This window comes from Seriola aureovittata, chromosome 3, assembly GCF_021018895.1.
Source record: "Seriola aureovittata isolate HTS-2021-v1 ecotype China chromosome 3, ASM2101889v1, whole genome shotgun sequence".
Taxonomy (NCBI): domain Eukaryota; kingdom Metazoa; phylum Chordata; class Actinopteri; order Carangiformes; family Carangidae; genus Seriola; species Seriola aureovittata.
In genome coordinates, this window is record NC_079366.1 from 25970823 (window position 1) to 25983576 (window position 12754).

The following is a 12754-nucleotide window of genomic DNA, read 5'->3' on the forward strand; positions in this document are numbered from 1 at the left end:
ATAAAACAGAAAAAACAGCAACAACAAAAAAAAAAAGTTCAATTTACATCCAATCCAATGGAGTTGTAATCCTTTTCTGTTTGTCTACCTTTCAGTTCAGTTCTTATGTTGGTTTAATGAAGTGGACGGAAAACAAATAAAGGTTTTCCTTTATTCAGCTGGAAAGCTGCACAACTTCTCCTCCTGTAGATCTTATAAAACGTGAGCTACGGGCGACATGGAACCTCCTACTGCAGAAAACACATGGTTCACGGTTCAATATATTTTACATGTGCATTTACTCATTTAACAGACACTTTTATCCAAAGCTACTCACAAGTGAGGGACATCACTAAAGCTTCGGTGCAGTATAGGAGGCCTTGGTACTAAGTTCTAAATTTACTAGATATGTGCAAGAGATCAAGTAAAGAAGTGCATTGAAAGAGAATAGTAAGTGCTAGTTGGGCATGTCAGGGTGTTAGAGGAGTTAGGAGGAGAGGTGCTCTCAGAAGAGATGAGTCTTCAAGAGATTCTTGAAGATAGAGAGAGACAACCCTGCTCTGATAGCGTGCAGTAGCTTGTTCCACCATCGAGACACCACAGAGGAGAACAGTCTGGACTAAGATTGTGTTGTGTGCAGGGACAGCAATGCCAGACAACATTCCTTGGAGGGACCCAGAGGCCCGAGATGGCACATAAGGCTGTATGATTGAGTTCAGGTAGACGGTGCAGACCCAGAAGTCACTCTGAAGGCAGCATTAGTGACTTGAATTGTGACTGGGGCGACCCTGGGTAGCCAGTGGAGAGCAATTATCAGCGGAGAAAAAAAATGGGAACAAATAAGTTTCACTTTCTAAGCAAGAAAACTTTTCGAAGCGACTCTATCAGAGTAGTATGAAACGCCCACAGTTCAGCACGACCCTGTGGCCTCTATGGCCTCTGCCTTCTCTTTTACTTCATTCATTAATTCGTGCAAAATTAGAGTTTAACTTTTTGATTTGACATTTCAGGAAAGTGTCCTCCTTCATCACTGCTGTGGTGATCTCCTGCACCGCTGTCCCATCAATAGAAAATCTATCGAGACTTCCAACTTTGAAGTCCTCCAGATAGTGAATGGTCAACACAAATGAGCTCTTGCTCATCAGCAAACCATCGACTGCTCCGCCGCAGATGCTCATTAAACTCAGATCGTAAAAATGAGCTTTCAGAGAGACAGCCTTATGGCTGCTCTTTGCCTCACGCTGCTGAGGAGATATGAGGAAGGGAAGAGGACTCAGAGAGAGGCTGCTGCTGACAAACTGCATCACAGCAACAACAGATCATCCCGGGAAAAGCAAAAGCTCTTCTCGGATAGTTAACATCCTGTTCAAACCAAACTTTGCTTTGCTTTGTTGAGTTTGCTTCAAACGCACAGTTTGCCGGGAGGAGAAGCTGCCGTCTTAGCCACACCCTGTCAATAAACCAGTCCATCAAACAATCAATCAATCCATTTACACCACAAAGGCTCAAATGGCTGGAAACAAACAATGCTACTTACATGGTCGAATCCCACAGTAACCTGGTCATTAGGTGATAAATTGAAGTCACTCAGTGTAGGGCGAGTTGCCCTGCTCCTCTGTACCTCTGTGCAAACACTGACGACACATTTCATAAATCATGTCATTTTTTTATTGAATAGTGTGTGAGAGGTAGAGAGGAAGAGAGAGAGAGCCACTGAAAAACCTGGTCACCGTGGGAGCACCGAGTGTGGAGAGAAGGTGATTTAGGTGACACTGAGGATGAAACGCGCTTCACTTCCCATTGTCCTAAATGTGAAACGGCCACAGAGACAAATTTTTGAGAAATTCCAGGATGTATGTGCCGTTCACTTTACACCCTCTCCACTTCAGAATAAACCTCTCGGTAATGCTGCAGAGGAGCAGCTCACTTTGCAGCAAGATATGGATTCCTTTTTTTTCATATTCCAACTCAAAATATACAGACCATGAACAGATATATAGAAAGTTTCTTATGTGGACATTTAGGTGACATGAGGACTTTACCTCATATCACCTACATGATATGAGCCTTCCAGTTTTTCAGTTCATCTGTTTTGGAGATGTTTGAACAGATGAGCACTCTGTTCTGAACCCTTGTGTGTTTTGTTGGTGAGCACAGCTTATTGCAAAAGTTCAATTAAATCTAAGTGTCTTTAAATGCACCCATGATATCCATATCTATGGTTTGCCCACATGAAAAGGGGGAAGTCCTCTCAAGCTGGCCCCACTGCCTTTCATAAATGCATTGTGTTTGTTGTGGCCTGTCAAATCCCACAGAGGCTTTTCTACATGACACTGACCTGTGGTGAGACTGTGGACATTAAACTATCTCCAGTGGCGGAGGGAAATAATATACGTTTAACTCCACTACATGCATTCTGTGGCTATAATTACTTTTCAGATCTCTAAAACAGATGATCGGTTTATAAAATATGATGTATTGTTATACAAATACTGAATGGGGCCATGATGCATTGCATAATGAGAACTTAATTTTCACATCAGCATGGTGTACTCTTACTTAACTAAGATTCTCAATACTATAGAAGAACTATAGGCTCGACACACAGTTATAAATGAAGCTTAAATGGAAATAAGTCAAGTGTCTGGATTTAAATGATCTTAAAGTTGAATAATCTAAGTGTCCAATTTGAATCTATACAACTTGTTATCTCCAGAATCTAAATGTGAAATCTTTTCAGAGTCACAGGGGGCAGTTGTCCAAAGAGTTGCACATCATCCAGAGCAAACAGGAAAAGACCCTTCAGGATCTAAGTGGGTTTTGTTATACAAGAGTTTTAAATACAGTAGCAGAGTCCAGGTTAAGAGGAGGGTTGGAGTGGATGGATGGGTTGACAAGCAACCGTTCTACAACCTTAACCATGTGTTCGTCACTGTAACCATCACGACAAAGGTGCGGTTCACCTGCCACTGGCGCTCTCCTGTGGGCCATGACTGAAGGAAAGTACAAAACGACTGATGTGGTCATTTAGATCAGGAAGGACTTTTGAAAGTCAAGCTTACGAACAGGTAAATATTTGGTTTCGTTGCCAAACTGCTGCGATTTAGTTTCTCATTGTGTTTCGTACATTTTATCCTCGTATGTTTCGAAAAGCTACAATGAAAGCGTTTCACGAACAGCCGCGATACCTGGCTGGACGTCACCTGCACAGAGTCGGAGCTGCTCTGTTGTATTTTGTTTTTTCTCTCCCCGTAACTCTCCTTCCTGTTTCCCTCTCCTGCTCTCTGTCACAGGAACACACTGATTTCACGTCTCATCACCCCCGTGACCCACATAGACCAGGTACTAATTCACACAGGCCAGAAAGAGACAGAGAGACAGAAAGAGAAACAGAAAGGTGACGGGAGGCAGAGCAAACAAGGAGGACAGAAGGCAGACGGCTAAATGAGAGAAAGCAGAAAGCCGGAGCAGAGAAGACAAGCAAGATGCAGGGGGGCTGCTGAAGGCGAGATGAGAGGAGGAATTGGTCAGGGCGAAAAAAAGCCAGAGGGGGGAGGAGGAATGGAGCTGGATAATGTAGCCAGTAAGTGATAGACTGAGCAGCGGGAGAGGTAGAGCGAGGTCAGATGGAGAGATGGAGAGATGGATAGAAGGAGAGGAGGGGAGGGGTGTAAGGGAAATTTGGGTCGGCGGAGTGCAGCTGCATCGGGAGAGAGCTGAGATGAGGAGGGTAAAAAGGAGGGGAGAGAGACAGGAGGCAGGAAAAAATCAGTTGAGCAGACAGAATGTAGAGTATGTGTAGAGAGGATAAATGGAGGGGGTGAAGATGAGAGAGAGAGGTAGAAAGAGGGGAGGAGGAGGAGGAGAGGAGGAGTGTGGAGTAACAGTCATCAGTATTCCAACCTTGTACTCAGTTTCCAGCCAAGACAAATGAGAGCCAACATCAGGGAGGAAGTGGATCAGCTGAAAACACACCAACCTCTCCCTCTGTCACCCTGCTCCCCTTTCTCTATTTTTCTCCCTATCTCACCCTCCCTCCCTTCCCCAAAACAGAGAGAAACCTTATAGCTGCAGTTGCTCATTCTGCCAGGACCTTCCCAAACACACACACAATAAATACAGCACCATAAATAAACAGTGCTGTTTTGGTGTGTCATGTTCACCCCTTTCCCAGGTTCTCTCACAGCAGAATGGATGTATTTGAGGTGTCATCAAATCAGGATTTTTTTTTATTTCTTTATTTTATTACTGACAGTCTTTATCAGTTTCAGAGCCCTGAAAGTCTCATGGGGAAAAATATACAAATTTGTGCTCTATTGACGCATTTCCTAAAAGTACCAAATAAACATTGAGGTTTGCTACACTGAACCAACGTCTAAGCTCTAACTGTATAAACAGTGTGAAGGGGACAAGGACAAATATAATGAATGAGAAAACCTGAGGACATTAATATGAAGTATTTTGTAGTCATCTAAATACCCAAACACTGACTTGGCTGCTAGCACGAGGACCTGTAACTATCGTTAGATACTTGACGCTAATGCTCCATTCACACCTGGTGTTACAGGAATAGTTCAGTATTTCAGAATATATGCTTATGCATTTTCTCCTGGAGAGTGAGGAATGAGGAAATAAATCCCACTCCCATGTCTGCACAGTAAACACACTAGCTGGAGCCAGCAGCTGGTTAGAATAGCTTAGCATTAGGACTGGAAACAGGGGGAAACGGCTAACCAGCCTCTCTCTAAAGGTAACAAAATCCGCCTACCAGCTTCTCTAAGCTCACTAATTGACACTGTTGTATCTTATTTGTTTAATCCGTATACAAAGCCAAAGTCTTAAATTGACACTTTGCCATTTTATGAGGGTTACGTGTTTTTCTGACCCTTCCTCGGCTGGGAAAAGTAAATGAATTTGTTGTTTTCTTAAGAATGTGACCAAACTGTACAGACTTCATTTAGGCTGAGATTCGATCGATACCAAATGCATTCTGGTTGTTTTCAGCATGCACCTCCACCTGCATCACCATGTGTGTTTTCCTTATTTAGATAACACCCGCGTAGAGATTGCATGGCAACACAAGGCAGAATGCCAGAGAGCACAAATGACTGAATTGCATGCGCTACTAAAAGACACCTTATAGTTTGCAAGGAGTGATTTGGCAATAAACAGATATTCCACCAATCACCTCATGTCCACAGCTCTTACTCTCCATCATGGAGACTTTGACATTTTTGTGCCATTGCAGACTGAAACCAGTGGCGCCATGTTGCTAAATATACACTCCAACACATGCTTTTTAGCAGCTTTGCTTATTGAAGGGTGTTAGAGAGAAATGAACTATGATCTTGATGACACCATAATATCATCATGAGCCAGTCACATGCTCCAGTCCCGCCACGGCCTTCAATCAGCTTTGAGTTATCCCTTCAGTGTAATCTCCCCCCTTCTCCCTCTCTCTCTTCCTCTCCCTTTCTCTCTGAAAAGCACAAACAGCAGCACACTGAGTAATGATTTCACCCACTCTCTCTGTCTCTCTCTCTCCCTCTGTCTGCCCCCCCACTGGGTTTTCCTGCTCTGATTACTGTTTGTTCATACAAAAACAAAACCCACTGTGGGAAGGATGTACAATCCTGACAGAAAATGAGGAGACACAGATTTATCATCTCTCTCTCCCTCTTTCTTTCTGTCGTTCTCACACACATACACACACACACACACACACACACACACACACTCCGACGTACACTCACGTCCTGATGCAAGAGGATCAAACAGTTATCAGAACAATCCTACAAATCATCACAGCAGAGAGACATAAATCTCCCCCCTTTCCCACTTTTCTCTCATTAAAGGGCAATCTTGTGATATTTTTATATTTTTCTGTCAACAAATCCAACAAAAAAAAAAATGAATTGATCCTACTAACAAGTATTGACTGTGTAGCCAAAGCCTTATTCTTCCCTGCCATAAATCTATCCCCATTCTTGTCCAAACACTATTAAGAACAAATCGGTGAGTCACACTGGGTGTCACACAGGGTGACATGTCCCTGTCCTTCAATGAACATGGCTACCGCAGTTTGATTTGAGTCAACCTCCAAATCTCAGATTTGTTCAGTGATAGGTTTGGTGCTGTGTCCGTTGGCTGCTGTTTACACTGACTGGAGAAGCAATCAGAGGTTTGTAGGTGGGATTAAGAATGGAAGCGTTATCATCCTTCATAGTCAGATACCTAGCTGCATTCACAAAACATGGTGTCGGACAGAAAATGACCAGAAGAACATCCGTGAGACTGGATAAGAGCAACAGAGTTGTACAGGTTAGAAGCTACATGAAAAACTCATTCTGATCCAAACCATCAGTCAAAAAGTCAAAAGGTCAGCCTGACTGAATCAACTGAACCAAAGTTGTCTTTATTATCAGGCTAACATACACCATCCTGCTGCTACTGACACAACAGATGTGGTGTATTTCATGGCTGGAAATAGTCCCCAAAAAAAAGACTTGTCCTGTAACACCATGAGCATGTTGATATTTTTGACTTGTGTCATTATCTATCCAAAATTCCAGTTCGTCCAATTCTTTGGTTTATGACCAAATAACCTTCAAAACATGCAACAACGTTCCCATCACCCTCAGCTGAACTTGTGCTACATGCTAATTAGCTAATGGTAAGTGGACTGCACTTACATTGCACTTTTCTAGTTTTATCGACCACGCACCACATTCACCCATTAATACACACGTTCATACAGCACCTTTTCCTTCTTTTATTTTTTTTACACCATACACGCACATTCACACAAAGATGATTCAGTCAGGGGCAATTTGGGGTTCAGTAACTTGCCCAAGGACACTTCAAAATGCAGATGGGACGAGCTGGGATTTGAAACACTGACCTTCCAATTAGTGGTTGACCCGCTCTACCTGAGCCGCAGTGTTAGCATGCTAACAAAGTAAACTTAGATGGTGAATATGGTACAGAACAGTATAACTGCTAAACATCAGCATGTTGACGTTAGCATTTAGCTCAAAGCACTGCTGTCCTTAAGTCCAGCCTCACAGAGCCATTAGTGTGGCTTTAGCCTCTTAGCCGTGTTTTAATGTATTGTTTCCAGAAGTTCACACTTTAGATGAGCCACCCCACTCTTACTCTCCATCCTCACTGCCTCTCGCTCTCTCTTGCTGTTTCTGGTTCCATTTTCCAGACTGACATAATCTTAAATTCTGAAAATAACATTTTTAATTAAGCAATATGCCTACAGGAAATTGGCATGTATTTCTTCAAATCAGCCTCTAAGCATTTATTTAAGGCTCTATATTTAGACATTAATTAAAGCATTGCAGCAGTGTACTGTTGAGAACAACAACTCCACGGTTATTACAGCCCACTGTATTGTCCTCATTGCTTCTTTCTTTCTGAAACAAACTGCACACACACAAACAGATTTACACACACACACACATTTGGATGGAGTAATAACGGCAATGAGATAGAGGCAGCCAATTGTCTCTACTGTATCTTATTTGTACCAGAGAAGATGAGCAATCGAACAGAAATTAAATGAAAGGGGGAAAAAAAAGAAAGAAGAGGAACGATGCGGCAGCCAAAAAAAAAAGTGTCGTTAAGTTGAATTTAAAGTGCTCTGAAGAGGATAAGCAAGTAGGCCAGTCAGGAGAGGAGGAGAAATAGGAGGAGGAGAGGAGAGGATGGGTGGAGAGGAGGGAAACAGGATGGGGAATTGATAAATAGATCATTGTATGCAAGGAGCTGCTCTGCCTCTTCTATCCATCTTTCCCACGTCTCCAACTACCCCCTCCAACCCCCTGACACCAGATAAACAGAATTTCTAACTCATCTGTTTACTGTAAATGAGTCTAAATAAGGCCAGAACACAGAGGATTCACACAGACACAAAGGATTCACACACACACGCACGCACACACACACACACACACACACCGAACAGTTGTACTGTATAATGTCTTTTTATGTTTCACGCCTTGTTTGTCTTGTCTTTTTCCTTGTCAAGCGTCCTCTGCAAATGAGCTGCTGTGTGTGTTTACTTAAGGTTTTGACAGGACTCATGGCTAAACTCTTAACAGCATGACACACACACACATACACAGTTTTACAAACAGATACCCACAAGACCCAGAGGCTCCTTTGACATACTGTATCTCTAATGGAGGAAGCAGGTTGGTGCACAATTAGATGTTAGAGAAAGACAGACACACCGACACACACTCTTCACAGATTTAATAGACAAACATAATAGACACACTGCATGGCAGTAAAGACTTGTAGCACTAGCAGAAACATGACAGTGGACAGAGGAGGGAGAGGAGGGAGAGGATGGAGAAAGCAGGGAGGTACCTTGGGGAATTTTCGCTCCATCTCGGTTTTGCAGAAACATATCAGTAACTTTTTTTCACATTCGCAGGCGTCCGTGAAAACTGTGCATGTCCGAAAAGTCTCTGTGGGGAATCTTTACCAGCCAGCTGATGGTCTGTACGTTGCTATTTATGCTGTGGCTGCAGTGGCTGCTGCATGATTCATGCACTACCATTACATTTTGATAGATAAGGTTAGGAGTTGTATAAGGCAGGGATGTTGCTTTGGCTTCTCTCTTTCTTCAGAAGACGTGTAAAATCTTCTCTAGAAAGCTCACAGGCAGAAAAAGCAAGAAAAAGTCAATCAGAAAAAAATGACCTCCGACGAGTGTATCTGATATTCCAGCTTCTCAGCCTCTCTCTGCTTTTTGTTCATGCCAAGTAACGTATCATCTTTGCTCAGTGTACAAGAATTGTTAGGGGGAAAAGGATGTTAGAAAAAGCAAAAGTTTTTTTTTCTTTCCCTTTCTTTTTGGTGCAGGGATGGGAGACTGACATTTTTCTTTTCCACTCAGTTCAAATTTATATCACGGCCTTCCTTAGCGGGATGATTAAAAAAAAGAAAAAACAGGATCAAACAGTCACAAATGGTGGGTTTAGTTTGCAGAGTGAGTCATAAAGGTGCACCATCATACACACAGTACAACAATCCTGTCACTGTTTCAGCACTTAATTTTCCCTTTAATGGGTAAATTCAACCAGCTAATAGGAACACTATTTCAGTTATTAGGTATTTATGAAATACAGATATTAGTGAATGTTGCTTACAGTTGTGTCTGTAAACAAAACACAAGACTTTGATACTTGAGACTGTTTCAAACCAACAGTCTTTGTTTCTTTTATCTACAAACAGAATCACATTTATTACTGTAACTGTGATGATGAAGGTCCTTTAACCTTAGTGAAGCACTCATCCAAACCCAAACCACCAACTTTCCCTAAATCTAACCAAGTAGTTTCCATGCCTGAACCAAACCAAAACAAAGGCCCTGCTACACTCCTATGGGTTATATCTGAGGTTAGGGACTAGCAACATGTACGGTCATTTAGACAGGACTCATTGTTGCAGGGCCCAAAGAAAATATGAATGATTAAGGGGGAGGTCTTGCATTTTTTAAGGTGAATATAATTTAACAATTCATTTTAATACAATCTCTTATAAAGGATTTAGATGCTCTATGCTGCTCTACCTTCAAGTTCAATAGTGCCTGCATTTTCAGCAAACACACCTTTGAGCTGTAGCTCCATATAACTCTCCCCTGAAATCCTCATTTTGTAATAAAAGGCATTCAAACACACCTGTCCTCTGCCTTCATGTCCCTCTGCAGCTTATTTGCAGCTGCGCAGCAACACGCTCTGTTAAAGCCAGGGCTCTGCTACTGCAGTAAATGACAGTTTCTCTAAGCCTATAATAGAAAAACAAATACTAATGAATATGAACCATAACAATTAGGAAAACTGTATAATCTGTCTCACATGAATAGAGCAAATGCTAGACACAGAGTCTGTGTCAATAATATATGAAAACCTTCCTGCTTGTTGTTTGGCTCTGTCTTTTCAATTCTTCATCATCTCCGGTTCTGACAAAGATGTTATTGGTACAGATAAAAAAAAACAAATAAACACTAGAGAATAAAAACATAATCGATTTGTTTCCTTGCCAGTCAAAGGATGTGTGGACATCTACTTTGTTTATATATGTGGCTGTAAACAGTTTTTCTTTTAGATTCTATGGTTTTATATACAGTCTATGAGTTCGATGCTGTTAAAAGAGTTGTTATATGTAACCAAAAAAATAAAAAATAAAAAATAAAAAACAATTTCAAAGTTTGCTGAGATGTTCATAGGTGGTAAAAAGGGTCCAAATGGTTCCATTTAGTACAAGCACCTGCAATGTCAAGCATTTTATTGTTGCTGCATTGAGTGCTTGCAGGGGTGGCATTAACACTTTTATGTGATGAGAAACAGGTGTGTGTTTTTTTGCTTTTGCTTTTGTTTTATTTTGAGAAATGTGGGTTATTAAGAATAACACACGGGTGCAGCGTTGTCTTTTTGTGTCTAAATAAATGACAACAATTTCACACTAAATATAGGTCTAAGCTTTTTCAGAAACACATCACAACAATTCAATTATGTTTTCACCAGCTTTTTTCAGTAATTTACTCTTGAACAGCTGCCACCGTAAGTTGCCACCACAGATCCAACCGTCGTTGCAAACAATATTGTAATTTTACTTAACTAAAAAATGAAAATGCATTACTTTTATTTGTAATATGAGTATGTTTATAGTGTGGTATTTCTACTTTTACTAGAGAAATATCTAAATACTCCAGTCCATAATAAAAAATGTATGGAATCATCTAAATATCTTTATTATACACAAAGGTTAATTGTAATAATTGCACCATTAGACTTGTTACAAATAAAGATCAGCATTAATCACTATTATTACTTTTTTTTTATATGAACACTTAAGACAATGTTCATCAGCAGTTCAAATGATGAAGTCAGCCCAGCTGGGAGGCATGTAAGATTTGCTAAGCTGGTTTGCCCCTCGTTGTTATTCAGCTGCTTATTAAAAGGCCAATTTCAATTTAAGACTCCACCTGTTACTCTTTGATCACGAGTCTGAACTTATAAACATGGAACAAGGCTCTCACTTATCCAGAGGCGACAGCAAGGGCTTCATTCCCCAAAGTGTTTATAGTCTTGTTCTTGGTTTCTCATGCTGATCTCTGCTCTCGTCTCTCCCAGATCTGTCGACTCACATTATCTTTCTAATATCTCAGAGTTTGTTTCCACACACAAAACAGCGGGGATTCATTTAGTAAGCTCTGCTCTCAAAGTACAAGAGGCTAAGAAACAAAAAACAATCCCAATCAATACAGGATCTCTGATATTAGTGCTATGGATTTCCATTTGTGACTGCTGCGTTATAATACTAAAATGTACGTAGTTGTTGAGGGCGCACTGAGTAAGATTTAACTGTCGCATAAAATGAACCCTAATATATCTGCAGGGGTTTTAATCAATATCAATGACTTAACAGTTACTTTGCACGCTGAGATGCTGAGATGAGTTTCAGACACACCAATACACACACATCCTCAGAAAACTTTGTAAAAATGGAGAATGGTGGGTGTTCAAAGCGAGGTACCAGTGTTACATCACATTTAAATCTTAAGCCATTAAAAGCAAACAGTTTTACTTCACACAGTCCTGCTGTACTTGGCCACGAGCTGGTGATAGTTGATAACGGTCATAAATTACAATGTTCTTTTAAACATCTAACGAAGGAAAGTTGGAAGAAGACAATACATGAGCACAGACAATTAAGTACATCCAAACAAAACTCAGTTGGAAACAATAGTGAATGAGCTTCCATCATATAAAACACAAAACCAGCCACCTGTTCTGGTTGGCAGTGCCAGCAAAGTCCATTTAAAGCAGCCAGGGAACTGGAAGTAACAATTTCACACCACGTTTGTATTTTTAAAATCAAACAAAAGCCAGACAGTATCACACTTCCCTGTTTAAAACAAAGACTCTTTGATATGTCACAGCAGGAAGAGCACAGGTGTCAATAATAACATTAATGATGGCTGAATTCCATATACCTGCCTTGATTTGAGGGTTCTGTCACTGCTATGGCTTACCGGGACACTTGAATAGAAGAGAGCTGTCGTTAATGTTATTAGTAACACCAGGGTTTTTCTTACTATGACAAATCAAAATGTCTGCTGTGAGAAAAGCCTATTTTTCAAGGTTTCTTTCACGAAACCTTCAACCCTGCGACTCTTCAAAACACTTGTCAGTCACGTCTCACTGATAGTTTGTTTGAGCTTTGATTGTAATCTGTAATGTCATCTGACGCACCACAGTTGCTTTATCAATATAAACTTCCTCACAATACACAGTAAACCCTGCGAAGGTGTGAGCCAGGAGTCATACTGCTTCTCTGCTACGGCTCATTTTGATGCCATAAATCTCACAGCTCTCGAAGAAATTGTTCCCTCATCTCAAATCCTCCATGTGTTGTCTTGATCTGCTGCCCTCAGATTTCCTTAAGACGGTTTTTAGTTGCCTGGCAACAGATGTGTTGCACATAGTCAATAGTTCACTACTTTCAAGTTTTCCCCAAAGCCCTGAAAACTGCAGTCTTCAAACCACTTTTTTAAAAAAAAAAAAAAAAGCTCATCTGGATCCATCAGTACTGAATCATTACAGGCCCATATCAAACCGGCTATTTATTTGTAAAATCATTGAGAAAGCTGTTTTTAGACAACACACCAACCCTCTGGCAGAAGATTTATGTCAGTCTGGAGTTCGACTTACCACAGCACTGAGACTGTTGTTATCAAGGTCTTGAATGACATTAA

General features: G+C 41.0%; 1 protein-coding gene across 4 annotated transcripts in view; it reads right to left on the bottom strand.

The window, feature by feature from the left end:
- The window catches only part of elfn1b (extracellular leucine-rich repeat and fibronectin type III domain containing 1b), a 124161-nt gene that overhangs the window by 68436 nt on the left and 42971 nt on the right, over positions 1-12754 (bottom strand). The window lies entirely within an intron of this gene.